Here is a 13519-nt window from a genome sequence, read left to right on the forward strand (position 1 = left end):
TAAAGTGAGTATATAATACTAATAATTGTCTAATGCAAGTGCTATTTGATCCGCAGACTCAATAAGGTTTTGTGGAATGTCATAGAAGACTTACATTAGGTTTTTTAACGTCAGTAATTACTTAATGTGCATCTCTTTAATTTTTTATTTTTAATTTTTAATTGTTTTTTCTTGAGTTGTGTGATCTTTTTTGTTATTTCATGTAGATTGCTTAATGGGATGTATTGATGATGTTAGCGGTATACAACAAGTAAATAATGCAAAAGGCATGGATAGATATATCAAGGCTGACTATCAGGTTCTTTTGGGATGGATTGAGGTTATTGTTTATAACATATGTATATATGTAAGTCTATAATCATCTATTTTTATAGCATTTTATGCAGTTTTGTAACTGACCTTTTTCTTTTTGACAATGAATATTCTAGAAGAGTCATGGAGGAAAGAAATGAAAATTCTTCAAATTTTCAGGTAAAAGGGCTGCTAAGTACCAATATTATAGTATATTGCTGTCACGTATCAATGTATCATTACTTTTATTTAATAAAAAATTGTGGTATAAGTTTTTGATTTAAGAGCTAAACTTGTGTGACCTGTGAGTAAGTTTTACCATATATAGACATGCCTTTGTGAATATTTAAATTGTTTGAACTTGCAAGGGAACCTATTTGTATCTATTTCTTTTTTTTTTGTTTTGTTTTTTGTTTTAATTTTTTTTTTGTGCAGAAACACAAATTACCTAATCAAGGCGATTGATGTTATTTCGTTTGCTTTATGTATACAAAATGATATATGCCTATAGAACTATGGTTATTATGTTTGCCAAAAAAAAAATCATGAAGCTACAAAGTAATTATTCAATATTAATATCTTTTCTTGATGAATAATGAATTTTTTGGTGCTGGATCAAGTGGATATTGATTATGATATTTTTGTGTTAGTTATCTCATCAAGAAGCTGGTAACGAGGCTGCAGAAGCCTTAAGCACGCAAGATCACTTAAAATAGAACGGGTCGAAAGTGAAGGCGATGGGGTTACGCCATTGCCCAACTATCTTACCCTAGAAAACCTGCTGGCATTTAGGGTCATTCATTCATTTGCAAGGCAATGTACCATACGCCACTCCGGTGTATGGTATGGCGAGTTCTGAATTCGGGTAAGTGTTTTGCACCTTTGTTTCGTTATTAAATGCTTTGTTTGTCGAAATCACTTGGCTTTCAAATAGAATTCTCTATTAGCTTTAATTAATGTTGTTTGCTGATGTCGACAATTGAAGGTGAATCCAACGGGTAAACAGGTGGGAGTGGAGCCTAGAGACGTCTAAACAGTTTTTTGTTCAAAGTTTGCGGGACTGCATCCAACAGGTAATTTTTCAGATCTGTGCATTAATTATACGTGGAACAAGTGGGCCCTGGTGTTGGGTTAATCTTGATGTTACGGGTCGTGTACGGGTCAAGTCGGTGACCGGTTTTTTTAAATGGGTCACCAAATAGCAAACGGGTCACGGGTCAACGGTAACGATTAATGGGTCATGGTCAGTAGACTATTAGGCCAGTAAATACCTCATGTAATCATGGGTTTGAGAGATTGTGGTGAATGAAGACTTTGACAGGTTTGATCGAGCTTCATGGAAAATAAACGTTGAGACGAGATGAACGTGGAACGCAAGAAAAATAGGAACTGATAGTTTGACTGAGCAAATACCTTTGTTTATTATAAATTATAAAAGGTTGTAATTTTTCTTTGGGTATGTACCCCATTTTCATTCAATACAGTAGCTTTCTTCATCTTTATATTTATGTATACATATTACATAATTCTATGTTGAGTGAGTGTTGAGGGGTCCTGAACCAACACCAGGGAAGGTAAACTTTCGGGTTTGGCGTCTGCTTTTGGGTCGGGTTCCAACTGCAGAGGCACTTGCAAGGAGGAATGTCATCTTGAGCTCCACTCTTGTAAAGTGAGATGAAAATGTTGAATCTACAGAGCATATTTTGGTCAAGGGTTCGAGGCTCGGGTTATGGTCTTTTTGTTTTTATTGATGTTTAAGGCTAAAAAGACGTTTGGAATGAGCTTTTAAAAGGATGTTATAATGGAATTGATAAGTAAGATCCAGGAGGATAATATTATTTGCTGGGATTCTAGGAGGATATTTAACGTTCGTTTGCCTTTGATAACTTAGAGAATGGTGCTTTTGTTTGTCATGTTGATTAAGTTTGTGTGCACTTAGCATATGTTATCTTTGTTTCTCATGTTGTTTAGTCTTGTGTACAGTTCTTTGTGTTTATAGGTTCATTTGGGTTATTAATATATAGTACATAAACGTAACCCGTCCACCGGACGGGTATTAAACTAGTTATCATTGTTGACGTGACAAAGTCATAGATAATTTTGCATCCAATAACCCGAGAGTTGATGAGAGATCATGTTGTGGAATGAGACTAAAGTCTATGGAAAAAGGATATGTGAAGGAAACCTAACTTAATTAACTGGAGATTCAAAGATCTAAGTTCATTAGGACAACTAAATCATATACCTAAGGGTGGTTACCATGGAGGTATAACTAATATACATGTTAATTATATGTAAGCTAGTATATATGTTTATACATATTCTCCTAAACTATGAAATGGTGTTTAAATACGTCCTAGTCATTCTATGCCAATCAACGACAAGTGTGAGGCTAAGCATAATATGTGGTTAATGACTTCTGTAAATTATGGTAACCATAATGCTTTGAATGATTTGAGAACAAATTACATATGTTAGAGTGAAGTGGGGTCACTTCAAATGGAATTGTGGGGAGTAATTCCTTGAGCTCTCGCAGAACAATGAAAGTGTTCCAGGACCGTTATTGGATATGGGGATGACCTGGATAAGGAGGTATATATTGTGTCAAGTATATTGTCGTCTACATAACTGGGTGTTTGTTCAAGGACATCGAGTCTACAAACAGCTAGGAAGCTAAGTATACTTTACAAAGGAGGGTTCAAAGCTAACACCTACCTATCATGTGTTAGTTTTAGGCAATATTCAACAACACAATATAATACGTACTGATCTGATCTCAATGAAACAAAATAACATATAAAACAATAGAGAATGTACGAATAGAAGTCGATGGTTTGATTGATTGATAACTGATCCTACCTATATATACATGATGAACCGGTGCCTATAGGGCATTTACCGGTTTGTATATGGATAACTTACATATATCATGACTGTCATGAATAAAGATTAGAAGGGCCATTTATGCCATTGTTTCCGATCAACCACCGTTGCCACCGTTCAATCACTGTCAACCACCGTTTAACCACCATTCAATCTGATTCACCATCAAAATTCGTCCTGTTCGTTCAGCTCTGATTAATCTTCTTTCGATTAATCAATTTGTTTCGTTTCTAATTGGATTAATCTTCTTTCGGTTAATCTTTCCGTCCAATTCTGTTCCGATTAATCTTCTTTCGGTTAATCATTTCAATTTTTCTTTGTTGAATTCGATTTCATTCATTCTGTGTTTTTTTTAATTCCAATTGAATTTGTTAATGACAACAAGGCAACAAGAAATGGATCGTGTAGAAAAGATAGCTAAAGATAATTCTCAAGCCATTCAATCTCAACAATCTTTAATTGAAGAAAACTCCAACCATGTACAGAATTTGCAGATTCAGATGGTAGAAGTTTGTAACCAGTTGAAAGAACTCAAAGAATTGTTGTCACAAAATCATAGAGGGTTTGATCAGAGATTGGTCCGATTGGGTAGACTGGATTTTCCAAAGTTTAATGGTGAGGATGTTGAGGGATAGTTGTACAAATGCAATCATTTCTTTACCATGGATAAGACTCCAAATCAATTGAAAATGCAATATGCTGTTGTAAACCTGGAAGGTGTGGCTTTATAGTGGCACCAAGGGTATGTTTCCAGCCAAGGTAGAGAGTTGGAAGAAATTGAGTGGGAAGATTATTCAAGATCTATTCTCAACAGATTTTCAACAAGGTTATCTGAAGAGCCAATTGAGGAATTAAAGAATTTGCAGCAGACAGGTACTTTACAAGAGTATTGTGATGCTTTTGATTCATTGCTGAATAGAGTTAAAATGTGTGAGGAATATGCTGCTGGATTGTTTGTGGCTAGTTTAAAACCAGAAATAAGATGCTTGGTGAAGATTTTTAAACCAAGAACAGTGAGAGATGCCATTGCTATGGCTAAACAACAAGAGGTTGTGTATCACACTCTATTCGAGAATAAAGACACCAAGAAAAGTAACACTTACACCCCATCTTTTCAGAAAACCAATAATAATAATAATACTTCCACTGCAATTACACCCTATAAATCAACTTCTTCTTATAATAATACAACAATCTTTCCTTACTACCTACCCCTCCAGCCAACAAGATGATCAAACCTATTAGAAAGGTGTCTACCAAAGAAGCTGAAGAAAAAAGAGCCAGAGGTGAATGCTTTTGGTGTCCTGAGAAGTATACATCTACTCACAACTGTAAGTTTAAACAGTTGTATATCTTGGAAATTGGGGATATAGAAGAAACTGAAGAAGCAGTTAATGAGGTAGTTTCAGTACATGAACTTCCAATAGAACCCCACATTTCTTTGAATGCTTTAACAGAAGTTCCATCCTTTAGCACTATGAGAATAGTGGGAACTATAGGTACAAGAATTTTATATATCCTGATTGATTCAGGATCGACTCACAACTTCCTTAAGAAAAGTCTGGCTTTAAAATTGAAGTGTCCAACCCAAGCTGTTACTTCCCTATCAGTGACTGTGGCTGATGGTAACAAATTATCCTGTGTGGAGCTGTGTAAAGATTTACAATGGGTCATGCAGGGTATATGGTTCAAGTCTGATGTGTTTTTGTTACCATTAGAGAACTATGATATGGTATTAGGGGTCCAGTGGTTACAGACCCTAAATGACATTGTCTGGAACTTTAAAAGTCTTACAATGCAGTTTCAAATTGGTGAACAAAAATTTGAGTTGAAGGGTACTAATAATCAGAACTTGTCTTTGTGTTCTGTGGAAAAGTTGAGTTTTATGATGGAATCTGAAGGCCAAGAAGTTCAGGCTCAACTATTTAGTATTCAAGAATCAGTCAGAGGAACTTCTCAACACCAGGCTAAGGTGAAAGAGATCTCAGAAAACAAGTTAGTAGAGGAGTTACTGGAGGAGTTTGCGGATGTGTTTCAAGAACCCACCTCCTTACCACCTCCAAGACAATGTGACCATAAAATTTAATTGATTGATGAGAAGGCAACAATCAATCAAAGAGCTTACAGATATCCAGTGGGTCAAAAAGATATTATTGAGAAAATGGTGCAAGAAATGAAGGACATGGGTATTATAAGAGACAGTGTAAGTTCTTTTGCATCTCCAGTAGTGTTAGTCAAGAAAAAAGATGGTAGTTGGAGATTTTGTGTAGACTACAGAAAGTTGAATGAGAATACAGTAAAAAATAGATTTCCTATTCCTTTGATAGAAGAATTAATTGAGGAATTAGGAGGGGCTGTGGTGTTTTCTAAATTGGACTTAAGGTCTGGCTATCACCAAATAAGAATGCACAAAGATCACATCCATAAGACTGCTTTCAGGACTCATCAAGGCTTATTTGAGTTTCTGGTACTACCTTTTGGACTTACAAATGACCCTGCAACTTTTCAAGGGCTCATGAATGCTGTTTTCAAGCCACTGCTGAGAAAAAAGGTATTAATTTTCTTTGATGACATTCTGATTTACAGTAAAGATTTTCAGCAACATTTAAAAGATTTAAGGGAGGTATTATTGATTTTTAGAGAGAATCAATTGTTAGCAAAAAAGTCAAAATGCAGTTTTGCTGGTTCTAAGGTAGAGTATTTAGGGCATGTGATTTCACAGGAAGGAGTGGCCACTGATCAGTCAAAAATAGAAGTAATAAGGGACTGGCCTGTTCCTGTGACTATCAAACAATTAAGAGGTTTTTTGGGTTTGACATGATACTATAGAAGGTTTATATCTTCTTATGGGGCAATAGCAAAACCACTCACTGCCTTGTTACGAAAAGATGCATTTAAGTGGTCAAATACAGCCCAACCGGCTTTTGATAAGCTGAAACAGGAATTGATGCATGCACCTGTTTTATCTCTGCCTGATTGGTCTAAGGAATTTGTAATTGAGACAGATGCCTCATCTAAGGGGTTGGGAGCAGTGTTGATGCAAGATAGACATCCACTAGCATTTGTTAGCAAGGCTTTATCGACTAGACAATGTTCTTTATCAGTGTATGAGAAAGAACTCCTTGCTATTCTTATGGCAGTGAAACATTGGCATCAGTATCTAATATTGAAGCATTTCACTATTAGAACTGATCAGAAGAGTCTTAAGCACTTATTAGAACAGAAAATTACTACTCCTCTTCAACATACTTGGCTCAGCAAATTGATGGGATATGATTATTCTATTGTATACAAAAAAGGAGTTGATAATGGTGCAGCTGATTTGTTAGGACCGGTTTGACTCCGAAACGATTGCGTAATCGAACGTGTGACGTGCGGAATCCGTACACGAACGTGACCGAACACACGAGATGTAATCTAAACTGTGATTCTATTGACAAATCTGAAAACGTACAGCACCTGAATCACGAACAATGAACTTTCTCTCTCTAGCTTCTATCTCTCCAAGATGTGAAAATGGCAAAAGTTCTAAATTAGAAGCCCTAGAGTTCTATTTATAGGCCAAGGGATTAATGAGGTTTCTCATTAATTACAGTTATGCCACCTTGCCTTTTTGACTAACTAACTCTAAAATAACAATGTAACTCTCGTTTTCTTCGGTTTCTGCTACGGACTAGATTGACGGAGGCGATAAACAGATAATGCACTAACAGACTCCCCCTTGGATATTGCTGTAGTCAATATGTAGTTAACTCGTAGCGCCTTTTCTTTCTCTCTCTCTGAGTCTTCTTGAAGCTTTAACATCCTCAGTTATACAGACTCCCCCTTGCTCAAACAGAATCCCGATGGATCTGTCTTCAGCTTTAGTTTCTCCTTTCTGTAGACTCTTTTCTTCGTTAGGCTCCCCCTTTCGTCAAGCTTCCGTGCTTTGGGATCGACACCTTGCTTTCCGGGTACAAGCTCTTCCAGGAATGATACCTGGCTCTTTGTACGCTTCCGTTTGTGTTGAGCTCGTCTTCAGACTCCCCCTTAGACTTGGCTTTCGGGATCGTAGTCTGGTATAACATCTACAATTCTCAAACATTTATAAGTAACAATGTTTTGAACATTCAATCAAATTCTCTAATTCATTCCCCTTATCAACAAACTTTATAGATTTGGCAGTGTTAAAGAATCCAACTCCTTCACAGTTAATCTTCCAAGTCCAAACTAATGACCTTGGAGATATCACAAACTGTTTTTGAAATTTTTGATTTTAATTCAAGTATCAAATTAATGAACTTGTTTTATTTTCAGAAACACAATCAGCTTACTCAGATTTTGAAACTCAGCAACTCAGACATCAATTTATCGAAAATAAAGTAGAAATCAAAATCTTTTTGTATTTTTTGAAAATATAAAGCAGTAAAGAAATATGTACAAACATATTTACAGATAATATTTTTGTTTGAGTATGCGTCAGAGGATCATATCAGTTTTTAACAAGTCACAAGTACCGTTGAGCTTAGTTACACATTAAGAATTAAACAATTCACTTAGATTGTCGATATACTGATCCACTTAAATTCTCATACAAATTTCAACTGATTCAGGATACGAGTTAGATGTTTTAGAAACTTAAACTCATTCATGTGTCCCACCTCTTGAATATACTCCCGTATCCAGAATCTCAATATTCAGTCTTACAGGTGAGTATACCACAAATGATATCTGTAAGGGGTTAGATGCGAAACCGTGAGAGCTCAGGTCAGAACTTCCGTTCAGCAGAGAGATGACGGCTCGACTTTTGGTGTGTCCCCTTTAGAGGATCTTTTAGTTACAACAGCAGCGACTATCAATTTTATTGTTTCATCAGCTTGCTGAGGGCGATGCTGTGTTTCAAGCATTTGCAGAAAGTATTATTCGGGGACTAGGTCAGTACTTCCATACAGCAGAAGTCCCGGAATAATACCCCAAATATCACTGAGTATAAAGACCTAGTATCTCAGAATATGAGACCTTTCAAACGAGATTTCAGGGGTTACCTATATATCCAAGTAGTGTTCCCCACGAAATAAGCAAAGTATTTGAATTTAGGTTTATATCCCAAAAAAGTTTACTAAGTGTATAAAAACCTATCGGCATATCATCAGTGAGACTGTTTAACACTTATTAATTCTTTACAATTCTTTAGCATACTGTAACTGTCTACTGATGTACTATCATTTCCTCTTTTTACGTAAAACTCAAAATTTTGAATTTTATCATGTTTTTGGCTTTTTCAAATTTTCTAATGTTTTTGTATTTTCTAACAATACTTCTCCCCCTAAAATGCAAAACCATTAAAAGAAATTTGACAAACCGATACTAATAGCTTTGTCTCGCCATCCATGTTCTGCTAATCATGCACTGAATTATACTAAAAACAGTAATTACCCCCATGATTTACAACACATTGATTTTTACAGTTTGAAAACCGTTTTTCAATCTGTGACAGTAATCATGCTTGTTCAGCCGTGAGGGTTTCGGCGTATTCAATTAATACCTATTCTAACAAAAACTAAAACATAACATATTTTTGGTTTTTAATTTTTCAAGTTTTTAGAGTTTTGAGAATATTGTTTATTTATGTACAAACAATCACAAACTAAACTCCCTGTTCAACCAAACCAGGGTTCTGCAACCTCTTCCTGTGCCAGGTTGCTCTAACCATCAGTCTCACAATCTTCAACTCCGTTGAGCACCTGCACATTCAAATTTTATCAAATACTACACAAAAATTTTCATTCACTAAAGATGCCGATTCATGCTTCGCGATAAAGGAAGCTCCGGCAATTCAAATTGGTTAATCAAACATTGTGTCCACCCAAGCCTCATCAGCCTTGGGTGTAACCTTGACTCTAGCAATCTGAATCTTAAAGTTTTCAGCCTTAAGTGGTGGAAAATTCGCATCATAATCAATCGAAAATGAATCCTCAGCCTTTTTCACCTCATAAGGTGAACTTTCTATTTCTGTTTTCGATTTCCAGATTTGTTTTTGTTTCTCATTTTTAACCAAATCAACATGTTTCTTAACACTCCATGCTTGACCATTTGGTGTTCCACGTTTGTAAAAATGTGAATCTTTTTGAACACTTTGGTTTTGAACAACAACTTTTGGTTTCCAAACCTCTTGGGGTTTTGTCATATCAACTGATGTTTTCCAACTTTGTGTTGTTCTGAACCTGGGTGTATGAGAATTGTCTTGAATCGAACCTATTCGGGTTTGATTTCCAATTTTGATTCAAAGCAAACTTATTTGTGCTGTACCTCCAAGTTTGTTTTGAATCAAATCTGGTTGACCTTTGTCTCACATACGCAGATTTTTGTTTCTCATAATCAATCTTCTTGTGATCAACATCCACAGGTTTAAGATTTGGACACTTTCGTGCAAGATGTCCTTTTTTATCACATTTGAAACATGTTCTCATGGACACATCTTTGACCTGTGGTTGTTGCTTTCTCTTTTGTGCTTCAAATTCAGCATTAGACTGTCTCATTTTGAGTTCTTTTTCTTCATCTAAACTGTTTCCTTGAACAAAACTTATTTTTGCCTGAAAATTTGGCATTTCATTTTTGTTTCGATTCTGTTTCTTCTTATAACCCAACCCAGCCTTCATGTTTTTCTTTTTGAAACCAGGTTTGTTATACGAACCTTTATGACTCTTACCAACAAACTTTGAAATCTCAGACTTCTCAATCTCAACCATTTTGAAAACTTTGTCAACTTTTTCTGAAATCACATTCTGAATCGGGAATACAACATCTAAGAATAATTTGTCCGATCCAATCATGGTATAAACCAATCCCTTTGAATCATCATTCAAATTTTTCTCGGATTTTGTGTTTTTCAGATATGCATCATGAAGATTTCCTTCATCTTCATCCTGTGATTCAGATTTACCTGTATCAACCGACTCTTCTTTCAACACACTTTCAACGACTTTACCTACCACCTCTGAATCATGAGAATCATCAGATTTGGAATAAGTTATGTCAATGTTGTCTGGCAATTGATCTACCATGTTGAAAGCTTTTTCGACCTTTTCCTCATCATAAAATGCAAACTTTTCCGGTGGTGGAACTTGATGAAACTCTGAGCCAATGCCTTTCTTGTTCTGCTCAGACTCACCATCACCCGGTTTTATATAGAAAATTCGTTCCAGCACATATGACGACACGTGGTAACTTTTTAACTTGTTGTTATCCTGTTCTAAATCAGCGATCTGTCGCTTTAGCTTAGCAACATCTTCAATATAGGAATTAACAACATCTTGTTTTATAGCATACATTCGTTTAAGCTCTTTGGTTGTTTCAGAAAGATAATTCATTCTAGATTAAGCATATTTCATTTCGTCTTTTACTTTATCATATGACTCTTTCATAACATGATATGATAATTTCATTGAGTCATATTCCTTTTTCATTTCTTGACAAGCAATTTCTTTTCGTTCGCATTCATTTTTCATTTTCAAAACATCTTCTTTCAAAACTTCATTTTCTTTTTCTAACTTTGAACATTTTTCTGAAAGTTTTTCAACATTTTCGTTAAAAACCTTTTCTTTTTCTAACATCTCTTTGCATTTTTCTTTGAAAATGTTTTCGATTTTTGTGAATTCAAGTTCTCTTGTTCTGAATTGCTCATCTTTTTCAGTACAAGCTCTGCACGGTTCCATGCATTTCTTGCACTGTTCAATTGGTTTTAAGACTTCAGAATCAGAATGTACCTCAGTGATTGGCACTTCGGTGTTTTCAGCAGCTTCTGTCTGCTTCATCTCATCATCATCTTGCTCCACTTCAGTACTGACTTCATCACCATCATCACCATCTTTCTCATTCTCATTCTTTTCTTCTGTCTTCACTTCTTCTTCAATTTGCTGTTCTTCAGTAACAACTTCTTTCACAACTTCTGCTTCAACAGCTTCTGTTTCAACCTCTTCAGCAACCTTCTTTAGATTGTTCACTATTTCTTCAACACTTTTCTTCATTCTTTCCTCATTCCTTTTTCTCAAACATGACAGCATAGCATATCTGATATCTTTTTCATACTGTTTAACGTATGCATCATCTTTCATCACTCTTCTGTAGTATTCGGCTCTCAACGGGACAGCAAGAAGAACATCATCAAAAATGATGTCTTTCTTTGGAACAACCGGTTCTCCTTCTCTGTTGTAGTAACATTCTCTTTTCTTATCCCATCTTCGACTGTTGACAGCATTTTCATACTCTTCCTGCATCTCATCCATTCTGTAGTAAACAACGTTTCTTTCTCTGTAAGTCTTCTCACTCAAGATCTCTTCTCGAGTTTTTTCTTTTGTTTCAGACATGATGTTTTCTTCCTGAATCACCTGAATGAATATGTGACAATGGATCGGGTGGAAATCTGCTTGGGCGAGTATCCGATGCTTTGACCTGAATCACAACAACAAATGAAATGATTAGGGTCGAGTGGTAATCCGTTCGAATTTCCACTCGATTTGTTGCACTTTGAACTTGAACAAACACAATGCTTTGAATCGGATTGTGATAACTTTTGAACAATGTGGTAATCCAATTAACCTACCACTTGATTGATGACACAATACAACAAAAATTTAAATCACTACACGACAAATCTAATATGTTGTTCAATTGATTGGCCTGTTAACTTTTTAACCACAAACAATTCTCATGGGCCGAAATTATCACTCATGTCACATGGGCCTTGTTATGACTTGTCTATGCTTTGATTAGGCCTTCACTTGAATGTAATCCGCCTTAAAGTTCAATACAAACCCTTTTACAGCCCACAATACAAGCTCATTGGACCTCCAAGTTCCACTAAACCGACAATTGTTTATGGGCTGACAAACAAGTCAACAACTTAATGGGGCGGCAATGTCAACCTTTATATTTTCGTTAAATGGGCGGCAAACAGTGATTGGGCCAAAGAATTGGTAACAACTTATAATTGGACCACAAAAGGTAGTGGTTCGGTTTAATAAAGCCAAACAATTTATCTATCCAACAATTAGAACTAAAGCTGTGAATGGGCCATCAATTGATAGTGGGGCGGTTGTAACAAAGGCCTTAACTAACAGACAAATTTGGGGCGGTGCAATTGACTTAATGTTCTTTGATTGGGCCGCAACCTTTTTTTTTTAATCACATAACAGGCCACTTAATCTAAATTCACGTGATGACTTGTTCCCAAATTCAAACGGTTACGTGATGACTTGTTCCCAAATTCAAATGGTTGGAATCTTTCAAACGGCCATCATATTTTCAAACGACAGAAGAACTTCAAACGGTCAGTTCAAACGGGAATCTCGTTTCAAACGATAGTCATGTTTCAAACAGTATGAATCACTTTCAAACGATAGTCCAAACGGAAGGGTCAATTTCAAACGGGATAACAGCTTCAAACGGCCAGACGCTGATTCAAACGAACTTCGGACCTAAAAACTTGAATTTCTCCTAAACGACTTGGAATTTGAATCTGAAATTTGGTAGGGTTGTAGATCAGATGTTTACGCACAACATATTCAAAAATCAGCTGAAACAGACCGTGAAAACCTGTTCGATTTGACAAAAATCAGTAAAAAACGTGAAACATATGAAAAAGATGAAGAAGTAGAAGAAATTCGGATCTGAATCTGATGTAATCCTGTGCGAAATCGTGTGATAGATCAGTGCAATCGAGCTCCTGCTCTGATACCACTTGTTAGGACCGGTTTGACTCCGAAACGATTGCGTAATCGAACGTGTGACGTGCGGAATCCGTACACGAACGTGACCGAACACACGAGATGTAATCTAAACTGTGATTCTATTGACAAATCTGAAAACGTACAGCACCTGAATCACGAACAATGAACTTTCTCTCTCTAGCTTTCTCTCTCTAGCTTCTATCTCTCCAAGATGTGAAAATGGGAAAAGTTCTAAATTAGAAGCCCTAGAGTTCTATTTATAGGCCAAGGGATTAATGAGGTTTCTCATTAATTACAGTTATGCCACCTTGCCTTTTTGACTAACTAACTCTAAAATAACAATGTAACTCTCGTTTTCTTCGGTTTCTGCTACGGACTAGATTGACGGAGGCGATAGACAGATAATGCACTAACATGATTCTCTCTCAAGAATTCATGGTGCAACCTTGTTTCAGATGGCTTTGTCTAGTTATGAACCTTCTTTGTTGGGCAGAATTAAAGAAAGTTTAGTGAAAGATAATGCAGCCCAAGAGCTTATTCAGAAGTTACAATAGGGAGATTCTATTGATAAATATACTTGGGATGGGAAGTTTATTAGAAGGAAGAACAAGTTATGGATTCCAAACGATGAACAGCTC

The 13519-nt window shown here is 36.0% G+C and overlaps 1 long non-coding RNA gene across 1 annotated transcript; it reads left to right on the plus strand.

The window, feature by feature from the left end:
- Positions 1-907: 907 nt before the first annotated feature.
- Positions 908-1793, plus strand: LOC110909956. The gene is made up of 2 exons (XR_002575737.2): positions 908-1156; positions 1277-1793. It is a non-coding gene; the product is annotated as an uncharacterized LOC110909956 (long non-coding RNA).
- The last annotated feature ends 11726 nt before the right edge of the window (positions 1794-13519 follow it).

This window comes from Helianthus annuus, chromosome 15, assembly GCF_002127325.2.
Source record: "Helianthus annuus cultivar XRQ/B chromosome 15, HanXRQr2.0-SUNRISE, whole genome shotgun sequence".
NCBI classification, from domain to species: Eukaryota; Viridiplantae; Streptophyta; class Magnoliopsida; order Asterales; family Asteraceae; genus Helianthus; species Helianthus annuus.